At 47.9% G+C, this 23,931-nt stretch overlaps 16 non-coding genes and 1 pseudogene across 16 annotated transcripts; all 17 read right to left on the minus strand.

The window, feature by feature from the left end:
* LOC142686464 (U2 spliceosomal RNA) lies at positions 1-40 on the minus strand (annotated as a pseudogene; the record flags this gene model as incomplete).
* A 1,300-nt stretch (positions 41-1,340) lies between these two features.
* On the minus strand, positions 1,341-1,531 carry LOC142686102 (U2 spliceosomal RNA). Its single transcript, XR_012855481.1, has one exon. It is a non-coding gene; the product is annotated as a U2 spliceosomal RNA (small nuclear RNA).
* Positions 1,532-2,811: 1,280 nt separating this feature from the next.
* Positions 2,812-3,002, minus strand: LOC142686114 (U2 spliceosomal RNA). The gene has a single exon (XR_012855492.1). It is a non-coding gene; the product is annotated as a U2 spliceosomal RNA (small nuclear RNA).
* A 1,296-nt stretch (positions 3,003-4,298) lies between these two features.
* On the minus strand, positions 4,299-4,489 carry LOC142686126 (U2 spliceosomal RNA). Its single transcript, XR_012855503.1, has one exon. It is a non-coding gene; the product is annotated as a U2 spliceosomal RNA (small nuclear RNA).
* Positions 4,490-5,781: 1,292 nt separating this feature from the next.
* LOC142686440 (U2 spliceosomal RNA) lies at positions 5,782-5,972 on the minus strand. Its single transcript, XR_012855787.1, has one exon. It is a non-coding gene; the product is annotated as a U2 spliceosomal RNA (small nuclear RNA).
* Positions 5,973-7,248: 1,276 nt separating this feature from the next.
* On the minus strand, positions 7,249-7,439 carry LOC142686451 (U2 spliceosomal RNA). Its single transcript, XR_012855797.1, has one exon. It is a non-coding gene; the product is annotated as a U2 spliceosomal RNA (small nuclear RNA).
* A 1,292-nt stretch (positions 7,440-8,731) lies between these two features.
* On the minus strand, positions 8,732-8,922 carry LOC142686424 (U2 spliceosomal RNA). The gene has a single exon (XR_012855772.1). It is a non-coding gene; the product is annotated as a U2 spliceosomal RNA (small nuclear RNA).
* Positions 8,923-10,222: 1,300 nt separating this feature from the next.
* LOC142686452 (U2 spliceosomal RNA) lies at positions 10,223-10,413 on the minus strand. The gene has a single exon (XR_012855798.1). It is a non-coding gene; the product is annotated as a U2 spliceosomal RNA (small nuclear RNA).
* Positions 10,414-11,701: 1,288 nt separating this feature from the next.
* Positions 11,702-11,892, minus strand: LOC142686138 (U2 spliceosomal RNA). The gene has a single exon (XR_012855514.1). It is a non-coding gene; the product is annotated as a U2 spliceosomal RNA (small nuclear RNA).
* Positions 11,893-13,165: 1,273 nt separating this feature from the next.
* LOC142686150 (U2 spliceosomal RNA) lies at positions 13,166-13,356 on the minus strand. Its single transcript, XR_012855525.1, has one exon. It is a non-coding gene; the product is annotated as a U2 spliceosomal RNA (small nuclear RNA).
* A 1,292-nt stretch (positions 13,357-14,648) lies between these two features.
* Positions 14,649-14,839, minus strand: LOC142686162 (U2 spliceosomal RNA). The gene has a single exon (XR_012855536.1). It is a non-coding gene; the product is annotated as a U2 spliceosomal RNA (small nuclear RNA).
* Positions 14,840-16,131: 1,292 nt separating this feature from the next.
* LOC142686175 (U2 spliceosomal RNA) lies at positions 16,132-16,322 on the minus strand. Its single transcript, XR_012855548.1, has one exon. It is a non-coding gene; the product is annotated as a U2 spliceosomal RNA (small nuclear RNA).
* A 1,280-nt stretch (positions 16,323-17,602) lies between these two features.
* Positions 17,603-17,793, minus strand: LOC142686187 (U2 spliceosomal RNA). Its single transcript, XR_012855559.1, has one exon. It is a non-coding gene; the product is annotated as a U2 spliceosomal RNA (small nuclear RNA).
* Positions 17,794-19,093: 1,300 nt separating this feature from the next.
* Positions 19,094-19,284, minus strand: LOC142686200 (U2 spliceosomal RNA). The gene has a single exon (XR_012855570.1). It is a non-coding gene; the product is annotated as a U2 spliceosomal RNA (small nuclear RNA).
* A 1,267-nt stretch (positions 19,285-20,551) lies between these two features.
* Positions 20,552-20,742, minus strand: LOC142686212 (U2 spliceosomal RNA). The gene has a single exon (XR_012855581.1). It is a non-coding gene; the product is annotated as a U2 spliceosomal RNA (small nuclear RNA).
* Positions 20,743-22,033: 1,291 nt separating this feature from the next.
* Positions 22,034-22,224, minus strand: LOC142686224 (U2 spliceosomal RNA). The gene has a single exon (XR_012855592.1). It is a non-coding gene; the product is annotated as a U2 spliceosomal RNA (small nuclear RNA).
* A 1,312-nt stretch (positions 22,225-23,536) lies between these two features.
* LOC142686236 (U2 spliceosomal RNA) lies at positions 23,537-23,727 on the minus strand. Its single transcript, XR_012855603.1, has one exon. It is a non-coding gene; the product is annotated as a U2 spliceosomal RNA (small nuclear RNA).
* Positions 23,728-23,931: the final 204 nt, after the last annotated feature.

Genomic DNA, 23,931 nt, shown 5'->3' on the forward strand with positions numbered 1-23,931 from the left:
GATACTACACTTGATCTTAGCCAAAAGGCCGAGAAGCGATAACCCGAACGGGCCGCGCGTTGCCCGAGCCTGCCCGATACTGCTGTTCAGCCCTTGCAGCGATTCAGCCTACTTCTAGGCAATTCCATGGGGCCCTGCAGGCTCACACACTCACAGCTACACGGGAGGTGAATAAAGGCCGGAGAGGAAGCCAGACAGGATTTGCTTCTTTTGCTTGCACCACAATGCAGTGCTGAAAGAGGAGGAATCTACATAAAAACGCCTTCCTGGCAACGCCCAAATGCCCTGCTGCCATGCAGATAAACACTGGCAGCGGCAGCAAGTGCATGCCCACAGCCACCCCTTGTTCCTTCACACCTTGTATCAGCTGTAATCCAGTCCAGTCCAGTGCTGCCTGCTGAGCAGCACTGACCAACACTGCCTGGGCCCAGGCTTTTATCTCTGAGGCCCCATTATGATGTCAGAAAGCTGGCTCTGGAATCCTGAGGGCTCCACTATGACACGTGCAAAGTTCCGTCTGAACTTTATATAAGACGGTGAGGCTCAGTCAGTCACTCAGTGTTGCCTGAGAGGGCAACACTGCAACAGCCGGCCGCCAGGCTGTCTTTTTTTTGCACAGCTAGTTGCCTCCAGGAGGCCACAAGAGGGAGACAAGGGACTGCAAAATGGAAAATAGGCATCCACCAACTTTACAGACAACTTCTCCTTGCTCCTACAACCTCCATCCTTGCACAGTTTGTTATTCTTCTAGGTAACATAGTAACAAATCCAAATTGCTGCTCTCTTTGTAGGCAAGCAAGGCTTTGTTGCAACTGCAATTCTTACTTCTTCTTGAAATGTAGGGACGACAGTACATTCCATCACATCCATCTAGTGTACACAGGTAGGTCCATTGTGGCGGGCAGGCGAGCGGGCGGGCTGCTTTATTGGCTGTTTGCTGTTCCCCTACTCCACTCCACTATTTGACTGTTGTGCTGCATCAATCAATCAATCAATCAATCAATCAATCAATCAATCAATCAATCAATCAATCAATCAATCAGTGGCTGGCTCAGGTGCAGCTCTTTAACTTACCTAAAAGGGAGGGCGGAGAGAAGACAAGGAAGGTGAATGAGGTGTTCCAATGTGAAATGCCGGAAACACAGAAACACAGACGACACACAACAAGAGGTGGCAATCTATTCATTAATTGCATTTAATCAATGAGCTCATTATCACTCATGCATTGTCCAACAGGTGTTGAAATAATGGGATTAAAAGGGGAGATCCCTTCAGAAAGACAGAAACAATAGCAAAGACAAAAAACACTTTTGGAATCTGCTTTTAGTCAACACATAAGGAAAGGGTGCACCGGTCCTGGAAATACTGCAATACCAGGTCAATGCGTGGAGTGGACAGAGCAAGCTCTATTTCCATCTCCCTGTTCTAAAAATCCATTTAATATATGGTCCCCAGATAGGGGACGTATCAGATATTAAACTGATAAGAACAGATACTACACTTGATCTTAGCCAAAAGGCCGAGAAGCGATAACCCGAACGGGCCGCGCGTTGCCCGAGCCTGCCCGATACTGCTGTTCAGCCCTTGCAGCGATTCAGCCTACTTCTAGGCAATTCCATGGGGCCCTGCAGGCTCACACACTCACAGCTACACGGGAGGTGAATAAAGGCCGGAGAGGAAGCCAGACAGGATTTGCTTCTTTTGCTTGCACCACAATGCAGTGCTGAAAGAGGAGGAATCTACATAAAAACGCCTTCCTGGCAACGCCCAAATGCCCTGCTGCCATGCAGATAAACACTGGCAGCGGCAGCAAGTGCATGCCCACAGCCACCCCTTGTTCCTTCACACCTTGTATCAGCTGTAATCCAGTCCAGTCCAGTGCTGCCTGCTGAGCAGCACTGACCAACACTGCCTGGGCCCAGGCTTTTATCTCTGAGGCCCCATTATGATGTCAGAAAGCTGGCTCTGGAATCCTGAGGGCTCCACTATGACACGTGCAAAGTTCCGTCTGAACTTTATATAAGACGGTGAGGCTCAGTCAGTCACTCAGTGTTGCCTGAGAGGGCAACACTGCAACAGCCGGCCGCCAGGCTGTCTTTTTTTTGCACAGCTAGTTGCCTCCAGGAGGCCACAAGAGGGAGACAAGGGACTGCAAAATGGAAAATAGGCATCCACCAACTTTACAGACAACTTCTCCTTGCTCCTACAACCTCCATCCTTGCACAGTTTGTTATTCTTCTAGGTAACATAGTAACAAATCCAAATTGCTGCTCTCTTTGTAGGCAAGCAAGGCTTTGTTGCAACTGCAATTCTTACTTCTTCTTGAAATGTAGGGACGACAGTACATTCCATCACATCCATCTAGTGTACACAGGTAGGTCCATTGTGGCGGGCAGGCGAGCGGGCGGGCTGCTTTATTGGCTGTTTGCTGTTCCCCTACTCCACTCCACTATTTGACTGTTGTGCTGCATCAATCAATCAATCAATCAATCAATCAATCAATCAATCAATCAGTGGCTGGCTCAGGTGCAGCTCTTTAACTTACCTAAAAGGGAGGGCGGAGAGAAGACAAGGAAGGTGAATGAGGTGTTCCAATGTGAAATGCCGGAAACACAGAAACACAGACGACACACAACAAGAGGTGGCAATCTATTCATTAATTGCATTTAATCAATGAGCTCATTATCACTCATGCATTGTCCAACAGGTGTTGAAATAATGGGATTAAAAGGGGAGATCCCTTCAGAAAGACAGAAACAATAGCAAAGACAAAAAACACTTTTGGAATCTGCTTTTAGTCAACACATAAGGAAAGGGTGCACCGGTCCTGGAAATACTGCAATACCAGGTCAATGCGTGGAGTGGACAGAGCAAGCTCTATTTCCATCTCCCTGTTCTAAAAATCCATTTAATATATGGTCCCCAGATAGGGGACGTATCAGATATTAAACTGATAAGAACAGATACTACACTTGATCTTAGCCAAAAGGCCGAGAAGCGATAACCCGAACGGGCCGCGCGTTGCCCGAGCCTGCCCGATACTGCTGTTCAGCCCTTGCAGCGATTCAGCCTACTTCTAGGCAATTCCATGGGGCCCTGCAGGCTCACACACTCACAGCTACACGGGAGGTGAATAAAGGCCGGAGAGGAAGCCAGACAGGATTTGCTTCTTTTGCTTGCACCACAATGCAGTGCTGAAAGAGGAGGAATCTACATAAAAACGCCTTCCTGGCAACGCCCAAATGCCCTGCTGCCATGCAGATAAACACTGGCAGCGGCAGCAAGTGCATGCCCACAGCCACCCCTTGTTCCTTCACACCTTGTATCAGCTGTAATCCAGTCCAGTCCAGTGCTGCCTGCTGAGCAGCACTGACCAACACTGCCTGGGCCCAGGCTTTTATCTCTGAGGCCCCATTATGATGTCAGAAAGCTGGCTCTGGAATCCTGAGGGCTCCACTATGACACGTGCAAAGTTCCGTCTGAACTTTATATAAGACGGTGAGGCTCAGTCAGTCACTCAGTGTTGCCTGAGAGGGCAACACTGCAACAGCCGGCCGCCAGGCTGTCTTTTTTTTGCACAGCTAGTTGCCTCCAGGAGGCCACAAGAGGGAGACAAGGGACTGCAAAATGGAAAATAGGCATCCACCAACTTTACAGACAACTTCTCCTTGCTCCTACAACCTCCATCCTTGCACAGTTTGTTATTCTTCTAGGTAACATAGTAACAAATCCAAATTGCTGCTCTCTTTGTAGGCAAGCAAGGCTTTGTTGCAACTGCAATTCTTACTTCTTCTTGAAATGTAGGGACGACAGTACATTCCATCACATCCATCTAGTGTACACAGGTAGGTCCATTGTGGCGGGCAGGCGAGCGGGCGGGCTGCTTTATTGGCTGTTTGCTGTTCCCCTACTCCACTCCACTATTTGACTGTTGTGCTGCATCAATCAATCAATCAATCAATCAATCAATCAATCAATCAATCAATCAATCAATCAATCAGTGGCTGGCTCAGGTGCAGCTCTTTAACTTACCTAAAAGGGAGGGCGGAGAGAAGACAAGGAAGGTGAATGAGGTGTTCCAATGTGAAATGCCGGAAACACAGAAACACAGACGACACACAACAAGAGGTGGCAATCTATTCATTAATTGCATTTAATCAATGAGCTCATTATCACTCATGCATTGTCCAACAGGTGTTGAAATAATGGGATTAAAAGGGGAGATCCCTTCAGAAAGACAGAAACAATAGCAAAGACAAAAAACACTTTTGGAATCTGCTTTTAGTCAACACATAAGGAAAGGGTGCACCGGTCCTGGAAATACTGCAATACCAGGTCAATGCGTGGAGTGGACAGAGCAAGCTCTATTTCCATCTCCCTGTTCTAAAAATCCATTTAATATATGGTCCCCAGATAGGGGACGTATCAGATATTAAACTGATAAGAACAGATACTACACTTGATCTTAGCCAAAAGGCCGAGAAGCGATAACCCGAACGGGCCGCGCGTTGCCCGAGCCTGCCCGATACTGCTGTTCAGCCCTTGCAGCGATTCAGCCTACTTCTAGGCAATTCCATGGGGCCCTGCAGGCTCACACACTCACAGCTACACGGGAGGTGAATAAAGGCCGGAGAGGAAGCCAGACAGGATTTGCTTCTTTTGCTTGCACCACAATGCAGTGCTGAAAGAGGAGGAATCTACATAAAAACGCCTTCCTGGCAACGCCCAAATGCCCTGCTGCCATGCAGATAAACACTGGCAGCGGCAGCAAGTGCATGCCCACAGCCACCCCTTGTTCCTTCACACCTTGTATCAGCTGTAATCCAGTCCAGTCCAGTGCTGCCTGCTGAGCAGCACTGACCAACACTGCCTGGGCCCAGGCTTTTATCTCTGAGGCCCCATTATGATGTCAGAAAGCTGGCTCTGGAATCCTGAGGGCTCCACTATGACACGTGCAAAGTTCCGTCTGAACTTTATATAAGACGGTGAGGCTCAGTCAGTCACTCAGTGTTGCCTGAGAGGGCAACACTGCAACAGCCGGCCGCCAGGCTGTCTTTTTTTTGCACAGCTAGTTGCCTCCAGGAGGCCACAAGAGGGAGACAAGGGACTGCAAAATGGAAAATAGGCATCCACCAACTTTACAGACAACTTCTCCTTGCTCCTACAACCTCCATCCTTGCACAGTTTGTTATTCTTCTAGGTAACATAGTAACAAATCCAAATTGCTGCTCTCTTTGTAGGCAAGCAAGGCTTTGTTGCAACTGCAATTCTTACTTCTTCTTGAAATGTAGGGAAGACAGTACATTCCATCACATCCATCTAGTGTACACAGGTAGGTCCATTGTGGCGGGCAGGCGAGCGGGCGGGCTGCTTTATTGGCTGTTTGCTGTTCCCCTACTCCACTCCACTATTTGACTGTTGTGCTGCATCAATCAATCAATCAATCAATCAATCAATCAATCAATCAATCAATCAATCAATCAGTGGCTGGCTCAGGTGCAGCTCTTTAACTTACCTAAAAGGGAGGGCGGAGAGAAGACAAGGAAGGTGAATGAGGTGTTCCAATGTGAAATGCCGGAAACACAGAAACACAGACGACACACAACAAGAGGTGGCAACCTATTCATTAATTGCATTTAATCAATGAGCTCATTATCACTCATGCATTGTCCAACAGGTGTTGAAATAATGGGATTAAAAGGGGAGATCCCTTCAGAAAGACAGAAACAATAGCAAAGACAAAAAACACTTTTGGAATCTGCTTTTAGTCAACACATAAGGAAAGGGTGCACCGGTCCTGGAAATACTGCAATACCAGGTCAATGCGTGGAGTGGACAGAGCAAGTTCTATTTCCATCTCCCTGTTCTAAAAATCCATTTAATATATGGTCCCCAGATAGGGGACGTATCAGATATTAAACTGATAAGAACAGATACTACACTTGATCTTAGCCAAAAGGCCGAGAAGCGATAACCCGAACGGGCCGCGCGTTGCCCGAGCCTGCCCGATACTGCTGTTCAGCCCTTGCAGCGATTCAGCCTACTTCTAGGCAATTCCATGGGGCCCTGCAGGCTCACACACTCACAGCTACACGGGAGGTGAATAAAGGCCGGAGAGGAAGCCAGACAGGATTTGCTTCTTTTGCTTGCACCACAATGCAGTGCTGAAAGAGGAGGAATCTACATAAAAACGCCTTCCTGGCAACGCCCAAATGCCCTGCTGCCATGCAGATAAACACTGGCAGCGGCAGCAAGTGCATGCCCACAGCCACCCCTTGTTCCTTCACACCTTGTATCAGCTGTAATCCAGTCCAGTCCAGTGCTGCCTGCTGAGCAGCACTGACCAACACTGCCTGGGCCCAGGCTTTTATCTCTGAGGCCCCATTATGATGTCAGAAAGCTGGCTCTGGAATCCTGAGGGCTCCACTATGACACGTGCAAAGTTCCGTCTGAACTTTATATAAGACGGTGAGGCTCAGTCAGTCACTCAGTGTTGCCTGAGAGGGCAACACTGCAACAGCCGGCCGCCAGGCTGTCTTTTTTTTGCACAGCTAGTTGCCTCCAGGAGGCCACAAGAGGGAGACAAGGGACTGCAAAATGGAAAATAGGCATCCACCAACTTTACAGACAACTTCTCCTTGCTCCTACAACCTCCATCCTTGCACAGTTTGTTATTCTTCTAGGTAACATAGTAACAAATCCAAATTGCTGCTCTCTTTGTAGGCAAGCAAGGCTTTGTTGCAACTGCAATTCTTACTTCTTCTTGAAATGTAGGGACGACAGTACATTCCATCACATCCATCTAGTGTACACAGGTAGGTCCATTGTGGCGGGCAGGCGAGCGGGCGGGCTGCTTTATTGGCTGTTTGCTGTTCCCCTACTCCACTCCACTATTTGACTGTTGTGCTGCATCAATCAATCAATCAATCAATCAATCAATCAATCAATCAGTGGCTGGCTCAGGTGCAGCTCTTTAACTTACCTAAAAGGGAGGGCGGAGAGAAGACAAGGAAGGTGAATGAGGTGTTCCAATGTGAAATGCCGGAAACACAGAAACACAGACGACACACAACAAGAGGTGGCAATCTATTCATTAATTGCATTTAATCAATGAGCTCATTATCACTCATGCATTGTCCAACAGGTGTTGAAATAATGGGATTAAAAGGGGAGATCCCTTCAGAAAGACAGAAACAATAGCAAAGACAAAAAACACTTTTGGAATCTGCTTTTAGTCAACACATAAGGAAAGGGTGCACCGGTCCTGGAAATACTGCAATACCAGGTCAATGCGTGGAGTGGACAGAGCAAGCTCTATTTCCATCTCCCTGTTCTAAAAATCCATTTAATATATGGTCCCCAGATAGGGGACGTATCAGATATTAAACTGATAAGAACAGATACTACACTTGATCTTAGGCAAAAGGCCGAGAAGCGATAACCCGAACGGGCCGCGCGTTGCCCGAGCCTGCCCGATACTGCTGTTCAGCCCTTGCAGCGATTCAGCCTACTTCTAGGCAATTCCATGGGGCCCTGCAGGCTCACACACTCACAGCTACACGGGAGGTGAATAAAGGCCGGAGAGGAAGCCAGACAGGATTTGCTTCTTTTGCTTGCACCACAATGCAGTGCTGAAAGAGGAGGAATCTACATAAAAACGCCTTCCTGGCAACGCCCAAATGCCCTGCTGCCATGCAGATAAACACTGGCAGCGGCAGCAAGTGCATGCCCACAGCCACCCCTTGTTCCTTCACACCTTGTATCAGCTGTAATCCAGTCCAGTCCAGTGCTGCCTGCTGAGCAGCACTGACCAACACTGCCTGGGCCCAGGCTTTTATCTCTGAGGCCCCATTATGATGTCAGAAAGCTGGCTCTGGAATCCTGAGGGCTCCACTATGACACGTGCAAAGTTCCGTCTGAACTTTATATAAGACGGTGAGGCTCAGTCAGTCACTCAGTGTTGCCTGAGAGGGCAACACTGCAACAGCCGGCCGCCAGGCTGTCTTTTTTTTGCACAGCTAGTTGCCTCCAGGAGGCCACAAGAGGGAGACAAGGGACTGCAAAATGGAAAATAGGCATCCACCAACTTTACAGACAACTTCTCCTTGCTCCTACAACCTCCATCCTTGCACAGTTTGTTATTCTTCTAGGTAACATAGTAACAAATCCAAATTGCTGCTCTCTTTGTAGGCAAGCAAGGCTTTGTTGCAACTGCAATTCTTACTTCTTCTTGAAATGTAGGGACGACAGTACATTCCATCACATCCATCTAGTGTACACAGGTAGGTCCATTGTGGCGGGCAGGCGAGCGGGCGGGCTGCTTTATTGGCTGTTTGCTGTTCCCCTACTCCACTCCACTATTTGACTGTTGTGCTGCATCAATCAATCAATCAATCAATCAATCAATCAATCAATCAATCAATCAATCAATCAGTGGCTGGCTCAGGTGCAGCTCTTTAACTTACCTAAAAGGGAGGGCGGAGAGAAGACAAGGAAGGTGAATGAGGTGTTCCAATGTGAAATGCCGGAAACACAGAAACACAGACGACACACAACAAGAGGTGGCAATCTATTCATTAATTGCATTTAATCAATGAGCTCATTATCACTCATGCATTGTCCAACAGGTGTTGAAATAATGGGATTAAAAGGGGAGATCCCTTCAGAAAGACAGAAACAATAGCAAAGACAAAAAACACTTTTGGAATCTGCTTTTAGTCAACACATAAGGAAAGGGTGCACCGGTCCTGGAAATACTGCAATACCAGGTCAATGCGTGGAGTGGACAGAGCAAGCTCTATTTCCATCTCCCTTTTCTAAAAATCCATTTAATATATGGTCCCCAGATAGGGGACGTATCAGATATTAAACTGATAAGAACAGATACTACACTTGATCTTAGCCAAAAGGCCGAGAAGCGATAACCCGAACGGGCCGCGCGTTGCCCGAGCCTGCCCGATACTGCTGTTCAGCCCTTGCAGCGATTCAGCCTACTTCTAGGCAATTCCATGGGGCCCTGCAGGCTCCAACACTCACAGCTACACGGGAGGTGAATAAAGGCCGGAGAGGAAGCCAGACAGGATTTGCTTCTTTTGCTTGCACCACAATGCAGTGCTGAAAGAGGAGGAATCTACATAAAAACGCCTTCCTGGCAACGCCCAAATGCCCTGCTGCCATGCAGATAAACACTGGCAGCGGCAGCAAGTGCATGCCCACAGCCACCCCTTGTTCCTTCACACCTTGTATCAGCTGTAATCCAGTCCAGTCCAGTGCTGCCTGCTGAGCAGCACTGACCAACACTGCCTGGGCCCAGGCTTTTATCTCTGAGGCCCCATTATGATGTCAGAAAGCTGGCTCTGGAATCCTGAGGGCTCCACTATGACACGTGCAAAGTTCCGTCTGAACTTTATATAAGACGGTGAGGCTCAGTCAGTCACTCAGTGTTGCCTGAGAGGGCAACACTGCAACAGCCGGCCGCCAGGCTGTCTTTTTTTTGCACAGCTAGTTGCCTCCAGGAGGCCACAAGAGGGAGACAAGGGACTGCAAAATGGAAAATAGGCATCCACCAACTTTACAGACAACTTCTCCTTGCTCCTACAACCTCCATCCTTGCACAGTTTGTTATTCTTCTAGGTAACATAGTAACAAATCCAAATTGCTGCTCTCTTTGTAGGCAAGCAAGGCTTTGTTGCAACTGCAATTCTTACTTCTTCTTGAAATGTAGGGACGACAGTACATTCCATCACATCCATCTAGTGTACACAGGTAGGTCCATTGTGGCGGGCAGGCGAGCGGGCGGGCTGCTTTATTGGCTGTTTGCTGTTCCCCTACTCCACTCCACTATTTGACTGTTGTGCTGCATCAATCAATCAATCAATCAATCAATCAATCAATCAATCAATCAATCAATCAATCAATCAATCAGTGGCTGGCTCAGGTGCAGCTCTTTAACTTACCTAAAAGGGAGGGCGGAGAGAAGACAAGGAAGGTGAATGAGGTGTTCCAATGTGAAATGCCGGAAACACAGAAACACAGACGACACACAACAAGAGGTGGCAATCTATTCATTAATTGCATTTAATCAATGAGCTCATTATCACTCATGCATTGTCCAACAGGTGTTGAAATAATGGGATTAAAAGGGGAGATCCCTTCAGAAAGACAGAAACAATAGCAAAGACAAAAAACACTTTTGGAATCTGCTTTTAGTCAACACATAAGGAAAGGGTGCACCGGTCCTGGAAATACTGCAATACCAGGTCAATGCGTGGAGTGGACAGAGCAAGCTCTATTTCCATCTCCCTGTTCTAAAAATCCATTTAATATATGGTCCCCAGATAGGGGACGTATCAGATATTAAACTGATAAGAACAGATACTACACTTGATCTTAGGCAAAAGGCCGAGAAGCGATAACCCGAACGGGCCGCGCGTTGCCCGAGCCTGCCCGATACTGCTGTTCAGCCCTTGCAGCGATTCAGCCTACTTCTAGGCAATTCCATGGGGCCCTGCAGGCTCACACACTCACAGCTACACGGGAGGTGAATAAAGGCCGGAGAGGAAGCCAGACAGGATTTGCTTCTTTTGCTTGCACCACAATGCAGTGCTGAAAGAGGAGGAATCTACATAAAAACGCCTTCCTGGCAACGCCCAAATGCCCTGCTGCCATGCAGATAAACACTGGCAGCGGCAGCAAGTGCATGCCCACAGCCACCCCTTGTTCCTTCACACCTTGTATCAGCTGTAATCCAGTCCAGTCCAGTGCTGCCTGCTGAGCAGCACTGACCAACACTGCCTGGGCCCAGGCTTTTATCTCTGAGGCCCCATTATGATGTCAGAAAGCTGGCTCTGGAATCCTGAGGGCTCCACTATGACACGTGCAAAGTTCCGTCTGAACTTTATATAAGACGGTGAGGCTCAGTCAGTCACTCAGTGTTGCCTGAGAGGGCAACACTGCAACAGCCGGCCGCCAGGCTGTCTTTTTTTTGCACAGCTAGTTGCCTCCAGGAGGCCACAAGAGGGAGACAAGGGACTGCAAAATGGAAAATAGGCATCCACCAACTTTACAGACAACTTCTCCTTGCTCCTACAACCTCCATCCTTGCACAGTTTGTTATTCTTCTAGGTAACATAGTAACAAATCCAAATTGCTGCTCTCTTTGTAGGCAAGCAAGGCTTTGTTGCAACTGCAATTCTTACTTCTTCTTGAAATGTAGGGACGACAGTACATTCCATCACATCCATCTAGTGTACACAGGTAGGTCCATTGTGGCGGGCAGGCGAGCGGGCGGGCTGCTTTATTGGCTGTTTGCTGTTCCCCTACTCCACTCCACTATTTGACTGTTGTGCTGCATCAATCAATCAATCAATCAATCAATCAATCAATCAATCAATCAATCAATCAGTGGCTGGCTCAGGTGCAGCTCTTTAACTTACCTAAAAGGGAGGGCGGAGAGAAGACAAGGAAGGTGAATGAGGTGTTCCAATGTGAAATGCCGGAAACACAGAAACACAGACGACACACAACAAGAGGTGGCAATCTATTCATTAATTGCATTTAATCAATGAGCTCATTATCACTCATGCATTGTCCAACAGGTGTTGAAATAATGGGATTAAAAGGGGAGATCCCTTCAGAAAGACAGAAACAATAGCAAAGACAAAAAACACTTTTGGAATCTGCTTTTAGTCAACACATAAGGAAAGGGTGCACCGGTCCTGGAAATACTGCAATACCAGGTCAATGCGTGGAGTGGACAGAGCAAGCTCTATTTCCATCTCCCTGTTCTAAAAATCCATTTAATATATGGTCCCCAGATAGGGGACGTATCAGATATTAAACTGATAAGAACAGATACTACACTTGATCTTAGCCAAAAGGCCGAGAAGCGATAACCCGAACGGGCCGCGCGTTGCCCGAGCCTGCCCGATACTGCTGTTCAGCCCTTGCAGCGATTCAGCCTACTTCTAGGCAATTCCATGGGGCCCTGCAGGCTCACACACTCACAGCTACACGGGAGGTGAATAAAGGCCGGAGAGGAAGCCAGACAGGATTTGCTTCTTTTGCTTGCACCACAATGCAGTGCTGAAAGAGGAGGAATCTACATAAAAACGCCTTCCTGGCAACGCCCAAATGCCCTGCTGCCATGCAGATAAACACTGGCAGCGGCAGCAAGTGCATGCCCACAGCCACCCCTTGTTCCTTCACACCTTGTATCAGCTGTAATCCAGTCCAGTCCAGTGCTGCCTGCTGAGCAGCACTGACCAACACTGCCTGGGCCCAGGCTTTTATCTCTGAGGCCCCATTATGATGTCAGAAAGCTGGCTCTGGAATCCTGAGGGCTCCACTATGACACGTGCAAAGTTCCGTCTGAACTTTATATAAGACGGTGAGGCTCAGTCAGTCACTCAGTGTTGCCTGAGAGGGCAACACTGCAACAGCCGGCCGCCAGGCTGTCTTTTTTTTGCACAGCTAGTTGCCTCCAGGAGGCCACAAGAGGGAGACAAGGGACTGCAAAATGGAAAATAGGCATCCACCAACTTTACAGACAACTTCTCCTTGCTCCTACAACCTCCATCCTTGCACAGTTTGTTATTCTTCTAGGTAACATAGTAACAAATCCAAATTGCTGCTCTCTTTGTAGGCAAGCAAGGCTTTGTTGCAACTGCAATTCTTACTTCTTCTTGAAATGTAGGGACGACAGTACATTCCATCACATCCATCTAGTGTACACAGGTAGGTCCATTGTGGCGGGCAGGCGAGCGGGCGGGCTGCTTTATTGGCTGTTTGCTGTTCCCCTACTCCACTCCACTATTTGACTGTTGTGCTGCAATCAATCAATCAATCAATCAATCAATCAATCAATCAGTGGCTGGCTCAGGTGCAGCTCTTTAACTTACCTAAAAGGGAGGGCGGAGAGAAGACAAGGAAGGTGAATGAGGTGTTCCAATGTGAAATGCCGGAAACACAGAAACACAGACGACACACAACAAGAGGTGGCAATCTATTCATTAATTGCATTTAATCAATGAGCTCATTATCACTCATGCATTGTCCAACAGGTGTTGAAATAATGGGATTAAAAGGGGAGATCCCTTCAGAAAGACAGAAACAATAGCAAAGACAAAAAACACTTTTGGAATCTGCTTTTAGTCAACACATAAGGAAAGGGTGCACCGGTCCTGGAAATACTGCAATACCAGGTCAATGCGTGGAGTGGACAGAGCAAGCTCTATTTCCATCTCCCTGTTCTAAAAATCCATTTAATATATGGTCCCCAGATAGGGGACGTATCAGATATTAAACTGATAAGAACAGATACTACACTTGATCTTAGCCAAAAGGCCGAGAAGCGATAACCCGAACGGGCCGCGCGTTGCCCGAGCCTGCCCGATACTGCTGTTCAGCCCTTGCAGCGATTCAGCCTACTTCTAGGCAATTCCATGGGGCCCTGCAGGCTCACACACTCACAGCTACACGGGAGGTGAATAAAGGCCGGAGAGGAAGCCAGACAGGATTTGCTTCTTTTGCTTGCACCACAATGCAGTGCTGAAAGAGGAGGAATCTACATAAAAACGCCTTCCTGGCAACGCCCAAATGCCCTGCTGCCATGCAGATAAACACTGGCAGCGGCAGCAAGTGCATGCCCACAGCCACCCCTTGTTCCTTCACACCTTGTATCAGCTGTAATCCAGTCCAGTCCAGTGCTGCCTGCTGAGCAGCACTGACCAACACTGCCTGGGCCCAGGCTTTTATCTCTGAGGCCCCATTATGATGTCAGAAAGCTGGCTCTGGAATCCTGAGGGCTCCACTATGACACGTGCAAAGTTCCGTCTGAACTTTATATAAGACGGTGAGGCTCAGTCAGTCACTCAGTGTTGCCTGAGAGGGCAACACTGCAACAGCCGGCCGCCAGGCTGTCTTTTTTTTGCACAGCTAGTTGCCTCCAGGAGGCCACAAGAGGGAGACAAGGGACTGCAAAATGGAAAATAGGCATCCACCAACTTTACAGACAACTTCTCCTTGCTCCTACAACCTCCATCCTTGCACAGTTTGTTATTCTTCTAGGTAACATAGTAACAAATCCAAATTGCTGCTCTCTTTGTAGGCAAGCAAGGCTTTGTTGCAACTGCAATTCTTACTTCTTCTTGAAATGTAGGGACGACAGTACATTCCATCACATCCATCTAGTGTACACAGGTAGGTCCATTGTGGCGGGCAGGCGAGCGGGCGGGCTGCTTTATTGGCTGTTTGCTGTTCCCCTACTCCACTCCACTATTTGACTGTTGTGCTGCATCAATCAATCAATCAATCAATCAATCAATCAATCAATCAATCAATCAATCAATCAGTGGCTGGCTCAGGTGCAGCTCTTTAACTTACCTAAAAGGGAGGGCGGAGAGAAGACAAGGAAGGTGAATGAGGTGTTCCAATGTGAAATGCCGGAAACACAGAAACACAGACGACACACAACAAGAGGTGGCAATCTATTCATTAATTGCATTTAATCAATGAGCTCATTATCACTCATGCATTGTCCAACAGGTGTTGAAATAATGGGATTAAAAGGGGAGATCCCTTCAGAAAGACAGAAACAATAGCAAAGACAAAAAACACTTTTGGAATCTGCTTTTAGTCAACACATAAGGAAAGGGTGCACCGGTCCTGGAAATACTGCAATACCAGGTCAATGCGTGGAGTGGACAGAGCAAGCTCTATTTCCATCTCCCTGTTCTAAAAATCCATTTAATATATGGTCCCCAGATAGGGGACGTATCAGATATTAAACTGATAAGAACAGATACTACACTTGATCTTAGCCAAAAGGCCGAGAAGCGATAACCCGAACGGGCCGCGCGTTGCCCGAGCCTGCCCGATACTGCTGTTCAGCCCTTGCAGCGATTCAGCCTACTTCTAGGCAATTCCATGGGGCCCTGCAGGCTCACACACTCACAGCTACACGGGAGGTGAATAAAGGCCGGAGAGGAAGCCAGACAGGATTTGCTTCTTTTGCTTGCACCACAATGCAGTGCTGAAAGAGGAGGAATCTACATAAAAACGCCTTCCTGGCAACGCCCAAATGCCCTGCTGCCATGCAGATAAACACTGGCAGCGGCAGCAAGTGCATGCCCACAGCCACCCCTTGTTCCTTCACACCTTGTATCAGCTGTAATCCAGTCCAGTCCAGTGCTGCCTGCTGAGCAGCACTGACCAACACTGCCTGGGCCCAGGCTTTTATCTCTGAGGCCCCATTATGATGTCAGAAAGCTGGCTCTGGAATCCTGAGGGCTCCACTATGACACGTGCAAAGTTCCGTCTGAACTTTATAAAAGACGGTGAGGCTCAGTCAGTCACTCAGTGTTGCCTGAGAGGGCAACACTGCAACAGCCGGCCGCCAGGCTGTCTTTTTTTTGCACAGCTAGTTGCCTCCAGGAGGCCACAAGAGGGAGACAAGGGACTGCAAAATGGAAAATAGGCATCCACCAACTTTACAGACAACTTCTCCTTGCTCCTACAACCTCCATCCTTGCACAGTTTGTTATTCTTCTAGGTAACATAGTAACAAATCCAAATTGCTGCTCTCTTTGTAGGCAAGCAAGGCTTTGTTGCAACTGCAATTCTTACTTCTTCTTGAAATGTAGGGACGACAGTACATTCCATCACATCCATCTAGTGTACACAGGTAGGTCCATTGTGGCGGGCAGGCGAGCGGGCGGGCTGCTTTATTGGCTGTTTGCTGTTCCCCTACTCCACTCCACTATTTGACTGTTGTGCTGCATCAATCAATCAATCAATCAATCAATCAATCAATCAATCAATCAATCAATCAATCAGTGGCTGGCTCAGGTGCAGCTCTTTAACTTACCTAAAAGGGAGGGCGGAGAGAAGACAAGGAAGGTGAATGAGGTGTTCCAATGTGAAATGCCGGAAACACAGAAACACAGACGACACACAACAAGAGGTGGCAATCTATTCATTAATTGCATTTAATCAATGAGCTCATTATCACTCATGCATTGTCCAACAGGTGTTGAAATAATGGGATTAAAAGGGGAGATCCCTTCAGAAAGACAGAAACAATAGCAAAGACAAAAAACACTTTTGGAATCTGCTTTTAGTCAACACATAAGGAAAGGGTGCACCGGTCCTGGAAATACTGCAATACCAGGTCAATGCGTGGAGTGGACAGAGCAAGCTCTATTTCCATCTCCCTGTTCTAAAAATCCATTTAATATATGGTCCCCAGATAGGGGACGTATCAGATATTAAACTGATAAGAACAGATACTACACTTGATCTTAGCCAAAAGGCCGAGAAGCGATAACCCGAACGGGCCGCGCGTTGCCCGAGCCTGCCCGATACTGCTGTTCAGCCCTTGCAGCGATTCAGCCTACTTCTAGGCAATTCCATGGGGCCCTGCAGGCTCACACACTCACAGCTACACGGGAGGTGAATAAAGGCCGGAGAGGAAGCCAGACAGGATTTGCTTCTTTTGCTTGCACCACAATGCAGTGCTGAAAGAGGAGGAATCTACATAAAAACGCCTTCCTGGCAACGCCCAAATGCCCTGCTGCCATGCAGATAAACACTGGCAGCGGCAGCAAGTGCATGCCCACAGCCACCCCTTGTTCCTTCACACCTTGTATCAGCTGTAATCCAGTCCAGTCCAGTGCTGCCTGCTGAGCAGCACTGACCAACACTGCCTGGGCCCAGGCTTTTATCTCTGAGGCCCCATTATGATGTCAGAAAGCTGGCTCTGGAATCCTGAGGGCTCCACTATGACACGTGCAAAGTTCCGTCTGAACTTTATATAAGACGGTGAGGCTCAGTCAGTCACTCAGTGTTGCCTGAGAGGGCAACACTGCAACAGCCGGCCGCCAGGCTGTCTTTTTTTTGCACAGCTAGTTGCCTCCAGGAGGCCACAAGAGGGAGACAAGGGACTGCAAAATGGAAAATAGGCATCCACCAACTTTACAGACAACTTCTCCTTGCTCCTACAACCTCCATCCTTGCACAGTTTGTTATTCTTCTAGGTAACATAGTAACAAATCCAAATTGCTGCTCTCTTTGTAGGCAAGCAAGGCTTTGTTGCAACTGCAATTCTTACTTCTTCTTGAAATGTAGGGACGACAGTACATTCCATCACATCCATCTAGTGTACACAGGTAGGTCCATTGTGGCGGGCAGGCGAGCGGGCGGGCTGCTTTATTGGCTGTTTGCTGTTCCCCTACTCCACTCCACTATTTGACTGTTGTGCTGCATCAATCAATCAATCAATCAATCAATCAATCAATCAATCAATCAGTGGCTGGCTCAGGTGCAGCTCTTTAACTTACCTAAAAGGGAGGGCGGAGAGAAGACAAGGAAGGTGAATGAGGTGTTCCAATGTGAAATGCCGGAAACACAGAAACACAGACGACACACAACAAGAGGTGGCAATCTATTCATTAATTGCATTTAATCAATGAGCTCATTATCACTCATGCATTGTCCAACAGGTGTTGAAATAATGGGATTAAAAGGGGAGATCCCTTCAGAAAGACAGAAACAATAGCAAAGACAAAAAACACTTTTGGAATCTGCTTTTAGTCAACACATAAGGAAAGGGTGCACCGGTCCTGGAAATACTGCAATACCAGGTCAATGCGTGGAGTGGACAGAGCAAGCTCTATTTCCATCTCCCTGTTCTAAAAATCCATTTAATATATGGTCCCCAGATAGGGGACGTATCAGATATTAAACTGATAAGAACAGATACTACACTTGATCTTAGCCAAAAGGCCGAGAAGCGATAACCCGAACGGGCCGCGCGTTGCCCGAGCCTGCCCGATACTGCTGTTCAGCCCTTGCAGCGATTCAGCCTACTTCTAGGCAATTCCATGGGGCCCTGCAGGCTCACACACTCACAGCTACACGGGAGGTGAATAAAGGCCGGAGAGGAAGCCAGACAGGATTTGCTTCTTTTGCTTGCACCACAATGCAGTGCTGAAAGAGGAGGAATCTACATAAAAACGCCTTCCTGGCAACGCCCAAATGCCCTGCTGCCATGCAGATAAACACTGGCAGCGGCAGCAAGTGCATGCCCACAGCCACCCCTTGTTCCTTCACACCTTGTATCAGCTGTAATCCAGTCCAGTCCAGTGCTGCCTGCTGAGCAGCACTGACCAACACTGCCTGGGCCCAGGCTTTTATCTCTGAGGCCCCATTATGATGTCAGAAAGCTGGCTCTGGAATCCTGAGGGCTCCACTATGACACGTGCAAAGTTCCGTCTGAACTTTATATAAGACGGTGAGGCTCAGTCAGTCACTCAGTGTTGCCTGAGAGGGCAACACTGCAACAGCCGGCCGCCAGGCTGTCTTTTTTTTGCACAGCTAGTTGCCTCCAGGAGGCCACAAGAGGGAGACAAGGGGACAAGGGACTGCAAAATGGAAAATAGGCATCCACCAACTTTACAGACAACTTCTCCTTGCTCCTACAACCTCCATCCTTGCACAGTTTGTTATTCTTCTAGGTAAGATAGTAACAAATCCAAATTGCTGCTCTCTTTGTAGGCAAGCAAGGCTTTGTTGCAACTGCAATTCTTACTTCTTCTTGAAATGTAGGGACGACAGTACATTCCATCACATCCATCTAGTGTACACAGGTAGGTCCATTGTGGCGGGCAGGCGAGCGGGCGGGCTGCTTTATTGGCTGTTTGCTGTTCCCCTACTCCACTCCACTATTTGACTGTTGTGCTGCATCAATCAATCAATCAATCAATCAATCAATCAATCAATCAATCAATCAATCAATCAGTGGCTGGCTCAGGTGCAGCTCTTTAACTTACCTAAAAGGGAGGGCGGAGAGAAGACAAGGAAGGTGAATGAGGTGTTCCAATGTGAAATGCCGGAAACACAGAAACACAGACGACACACAACAAGAGGTGGCAATCTATTCATTAATTGCATTTAATCAATGAGCTCATTATCACTCATGCATTGTCCAACAGGTGTTGAAATAATGGGATTAAAAGGGGAGATCCCTTCAGAAAGACAGAAACAATAGCAAAGACAAAAAACACTTTTGGAATCTGCTTTTAGTCAACACATAAGGAAAGGGTGCACCGGTCCTGGAAATACTGCAATACCAGGTCAATGCGTGGAGTGGACAGAGCAAGCTCTATTTCCATCTCCCTGTTCTAAAAATCCATTTAATATATGGTCCCCAGATAGGGGACGTATCAGATATTAAACTGATAAGAACAGATACTACACTTGATCTTAGCCAAAAGGCCGAGAAGCGATAACCCGAACGGGCCGCGCGTTGCCCGAGCCTGCCCGATACTGCTGTTCAGCCCTTGCAGCGATTCAGCCTACTTCTAGGCAATTCCATGGGGCCCTGCAGGCTCACACACTCACAGCTACACGGGAGGTGAATAAAGGCCGGAGAGGAAGCCAGACAGGATTTGCTTCTTTTGCTTGCACCACAATGCAGTGCTGAAAGAGGAGGAATCTACATAAAAACGCCTTCCTGGCAACGCCCAAATGCCCTGCTGCCATGCAGATAAACACTGGCAGCGGCAGCAAGTGCATGCCCACAGCCACCCCTTGTTCCTTCACACCTTGTATCAGCTGTAATCCAGTCCAGTCCAGTGCTGCCTGCTGAGCAGCACTGACCAACACTGCCTGGGCCCAGGCTTTTATCTCTGAGGCCCCATTATGATGTCAGAAAGCTGGCTCTGGAATCCTGAGGGCTCCACTATGACACGTGCAAAGTTCCGTCTGAACTTTATATAAGACGGTGAGGCTCAGTCAGTCACTCAGTGTTGCCTGAGAGGGCAACACTGCAACAGCCGGCCGCCAGGCTGTCTTTTTTTTGCACAGCTAGTAGCCTCCAGGAGGCCACAAGAGGGAGACAAGGGACTGCAAAATGGAAAATAGGCATCCACCAACTTTACAGACAACTTCTCCTTGCTCCTACAACCTCCATCCTTGCACAGTTTGTTATTCTTCTAGGTAACATAGTAACAAATCCAAATTGCTGCTCTCTTTGTAGGCAAGCAAGGCTTTGTTGCAACTGCAATTCTTACTTCTTCTTGAAATGTAGGGACGACAGTACATTCCATCACATCCATCTAGTGTACACAGGTAGGTCCATTGTGGCGGGCAGGCGAGCGGGCGGGCTGCTTTATTGGCTGTTTGCTGTTCCCCTACTCCACTATTTGACTGTTGTGCTGCATCAATCAATCAATCAATCAATCAATCAATCAATCAGTGGCTGGCTCAGGTGCAGCTCTTTAACTTACCTAAAAGGGAGGGCGGAGAGAAGACAAGGAAGGTGAATGAGGTGTTCCAATGTGAAATGCCGGAAACACAGAAACACAGACGACACACAACAAGAGGTGGCAATCTATTCATTAATTGCATTTAATCAATGAGCTCATTATCACTCATGCATTGTCCAACAGGTGTTGAAATAATGGGATTAAAAGGGGAGATCCCTTCAGAAAGACAGAAACAATAGCAAAGACAAAAAACACTTTTGGAATCTGCTTTTAGTCAACACATAAGGAAAGGGTGCACCGGTCCTGGAAATACTGCAATACCAGGTCAATGCGTGGAGTGGACAGAGCAAGCTCTATTTCCATCTCCCTGTTCTAAAAATCCATTTAATATATGGTCCCCAGATAGGGGACGTATCAGATATTAAACTGATAAGAACAGATACTACACTTGATCTTAGCCAAAAGGCCGAGAAGCGATAACCCGAACGGGCCGCGCGTTGCCCGAGCCTGCCCGATACTGCTGTTCAGCCCTTGCAGCGATTCAGCCTACTTCTAGGCAATTCCATGGGGCCCTGCAGGCTCACACACTCACAGCTACACGGGAGGTGAATAAAGGCCGGAGAGGAAGCCAGACAGGATTTGCTTCTTTTGCTTGCACCACAATGCAGTGCTGAAAGAGGAGGAATCTACATAAAAACGCCTTCCTGGCAACGCCCAAATGCCCTGCTGCCATGCAGATAAACACTGGCAGCGGCAGCAAGTGCATGCCCACAGCCACCCCTTGTTCCTTCACACCTTGTATCAGCTGTAATCCAGTCCAGTCCAGTGCTGCCTGCTGAGCAGCACTGACCAACACTGCCTGGGCCCAGGCTTTTATCTCTGAGGCCCCATTATGATGTCAGAAAGCTGGCTCTGGAATCCTGAGGGCTCCACTATGACACGTGCAAAGTTCCGTCTGAACTTTATATAAGACGGTGAGGCTCAGTCAGTCACTCAGTGTTGCCTGAGAGGGCAACACTGCAACAGCCGGCCGCCAGGCTGTCTTTTTTTTGCACAGCTAGTTGCCTCCAGGAGGCCACAAGAGGGAGACAAGGGACTGCAAAATGGAAAATAGGCATCCACCAACTTTACAGACAACTTCTCCTTGCTCCTACAACCTCCATCCTTGCACAGTTTGTTATTCTTCTAGGTAACATAGTAACAAATCCAAATTGCTGCTCTCTTTGTAGGCAAGCAAGGCTTTGTTGCAACTGCAATTCTTACTTCTTCTTGAAATGTAGGGACGACAGTACATTCCATCACATCCATCTAGTGTACACAGGTAGGTCCATTGTGGCGGGCAGGCGAGTGGGCGGGCTGCTTTATTGGCTGTTTGCTGTTCCCCTACTCCACTCCACTATTTGACTGTTGTGCTGCATCAATCAATCAATCAATCAATCAATCAATCAATCAATCAATCAATCAATCAATCAATCAGTGGCTGGCTCAGGTGCAGCTCTTTAACTTACCTAAAAGGGAGGGCGGAGAGAAGACACAATGTCTTCTCTCCGCCCTGTGAAATGCCGGAAACACAGAAACACAGACGACACACAACAAGAGGTGGCAATCTATTCATTAATTGCATTTAATCAATGAGCTCATTATCACTCATGCATTGTCCAACAGGTGTTGAAATAATGGGATTAAAAGGGGAGATCCCTTCAGAAAGACAGAAACAATAGCAAAGACAAAAAACACTTTTGGAATCTGCTTTTAGTCAACACATAAGGAAAGGGTGCACCGGTCCTGGAAATACTGCAATACCAGGTCAATGCGTGGAGTGGACAGAGCAAGCTCTATTTCCATCTCCCTGTTCTAAAAATCCATTTAATATATGGTCCCCAGATAGGGGACGTATCAGATATTAAACTGATAAGAACAGATACTACACTTGATCTTAGCCAAAAGGCCGAGAAGCGATAACCCGAACGGGCCGCGCGTTGCCCGAGCCTGCCCGATACTGCTGTTCAGCCCTTGCAGCGATTCAGCCTACTTCTAGGCAATTCCATGGGGCCCTGCAGGCTCACACACTCACAGCTACACGGGAGGTGAATAAAGGCCGGAGAGGAAGCCAGACAGGATTTGCTTCTTTTGCTTGCACCACAATGCAGTGCTGAAAGAGGAGGAATCTACATAAAAACGCCTTCCTGGCAACGCCCAAATGCCCTGCTGCCATGCAGATAAACACTGGCAGCGGCAGCAAGTGCATGCCCACAGCCACCCCTTGTTCCTTCACACCTTGTATCAGCTGTAATCCAGTCCAGTCCAGTGCTGCCTGCTGAGCAGCACTGACCAACACTGCCTGGGCCCAGGCTTTTATCTCTGAGGCCCCATTATGATGTCAGAAAGCTGGCTCTGGAATCCTGAGGGCTCCACTATGACACGTGCAAAGTTCCGTCTGAACTTTATATAAGACGGTGAGGCTCAGTCAGTCACTCAGTGTTGCCTGAGAGGGCAACACTGCAACAGCCGGCCGCCAGGCTGTCTTTTTTTTGCACAGCTAGTTGCCTCCAGGAGGCCACAAGAGGGAGACAAGGGACTGCAAAATGGAAAATAGGCATCCACCAACTTTACAGACAACTTCTCCTTGCTCCTACAACCTCCATCCTTGCACAGTTTGTTATTCTTCTAGGTAACATAGTAACAAATCCAAATTGCTGCTCTCTTTGTAGGCAAGCAAGGCTTTGTTGCAACTGCAATTCTTACTTCTTCTTGAAATGTAGGGACGACAGTACATTCCATCACATCCATCTAGTGTACACAGGTAGGTCCATTGTGGCGGGCAGGCGAGCGGGCGGGCTGCTTTATTGGCTGTTTGCTGTTCCCCTACTCCACTCCACTATTTGACTGTTGTGCTGCATCAATCAATCAATCAATCAATCAATCAATCAATCAATCAATCAATCAATCAATCAATCAATCAATCAATCAATCAGTGGCTGGCTCAGGTGCAGCTCTTTAACTTACCTAAAAGGGAGGGCGGAGAGAAGACAAGGAAGGTGAATGAGGTGTTCCAATGTGAAATGCCGGAAACACAGAAACACAGACGACACACAACAAGAGGTGGCAATCTATTCATTAATTGCATTTAATCAATGAACTCATTATCACTCATGCATTGTCCAACAGGTGTTGAAATAATGGGATTAAAAGGGGAGATCCCTTCAGAAAGACAGAAACAATAGCAAAGACAAAAAACACTTTTGGAATCTGCTTTTAGTCAACACATAAGGAAAGGGTGCACCGGTCCTGGAAATACTGCAATACCAGGTCAATGCGTGGAGTGGACAGAGCAAGCTCTATTTCCATCTCCCTGTTCTAAAAATCCATTTAATATATGGTCCCCAGATAGGGGACGTATCAGATATTAAACTGATAAGAACAGATACTACACTTGATCTTAGCCAAAAGGCCGAGAAGCGATAACCCGAACGGGCCGCGCGTTGCCCGAGCCTGCCCGATACTGCTGTTCAGCCCTTGCAGCGATTCAGCCTACTTCTAGGCAATTCCATGGGGCCCTGCAGGCTCACACACTCACAGCTACACGGGAGGTGAATAAAGGCCGGAGAGGAAGCCAGACAGGATTTGCTTCTTTTGCTTGCACCACAATGCAGTGCTGAAAGAGGAG

Source organism: Rhinoderma darwinii (assembly GCF_050947455.1).
Source record: "Rhinoderma darwinii isolate aRhiDar2 chromosome 5 unlocalized genomic scaffold, aRhiDar2.hap1 SUPER_5_unloc_17, whole genome shotgun sequence".
In the NCBI taxonomy this organism is placed as follows: Eukaryota; Metazoa; Chordata; class Amphibia; order Anura; family Rhinodermatidae; genus Rhinoderma; species Rhinoderma darwinii.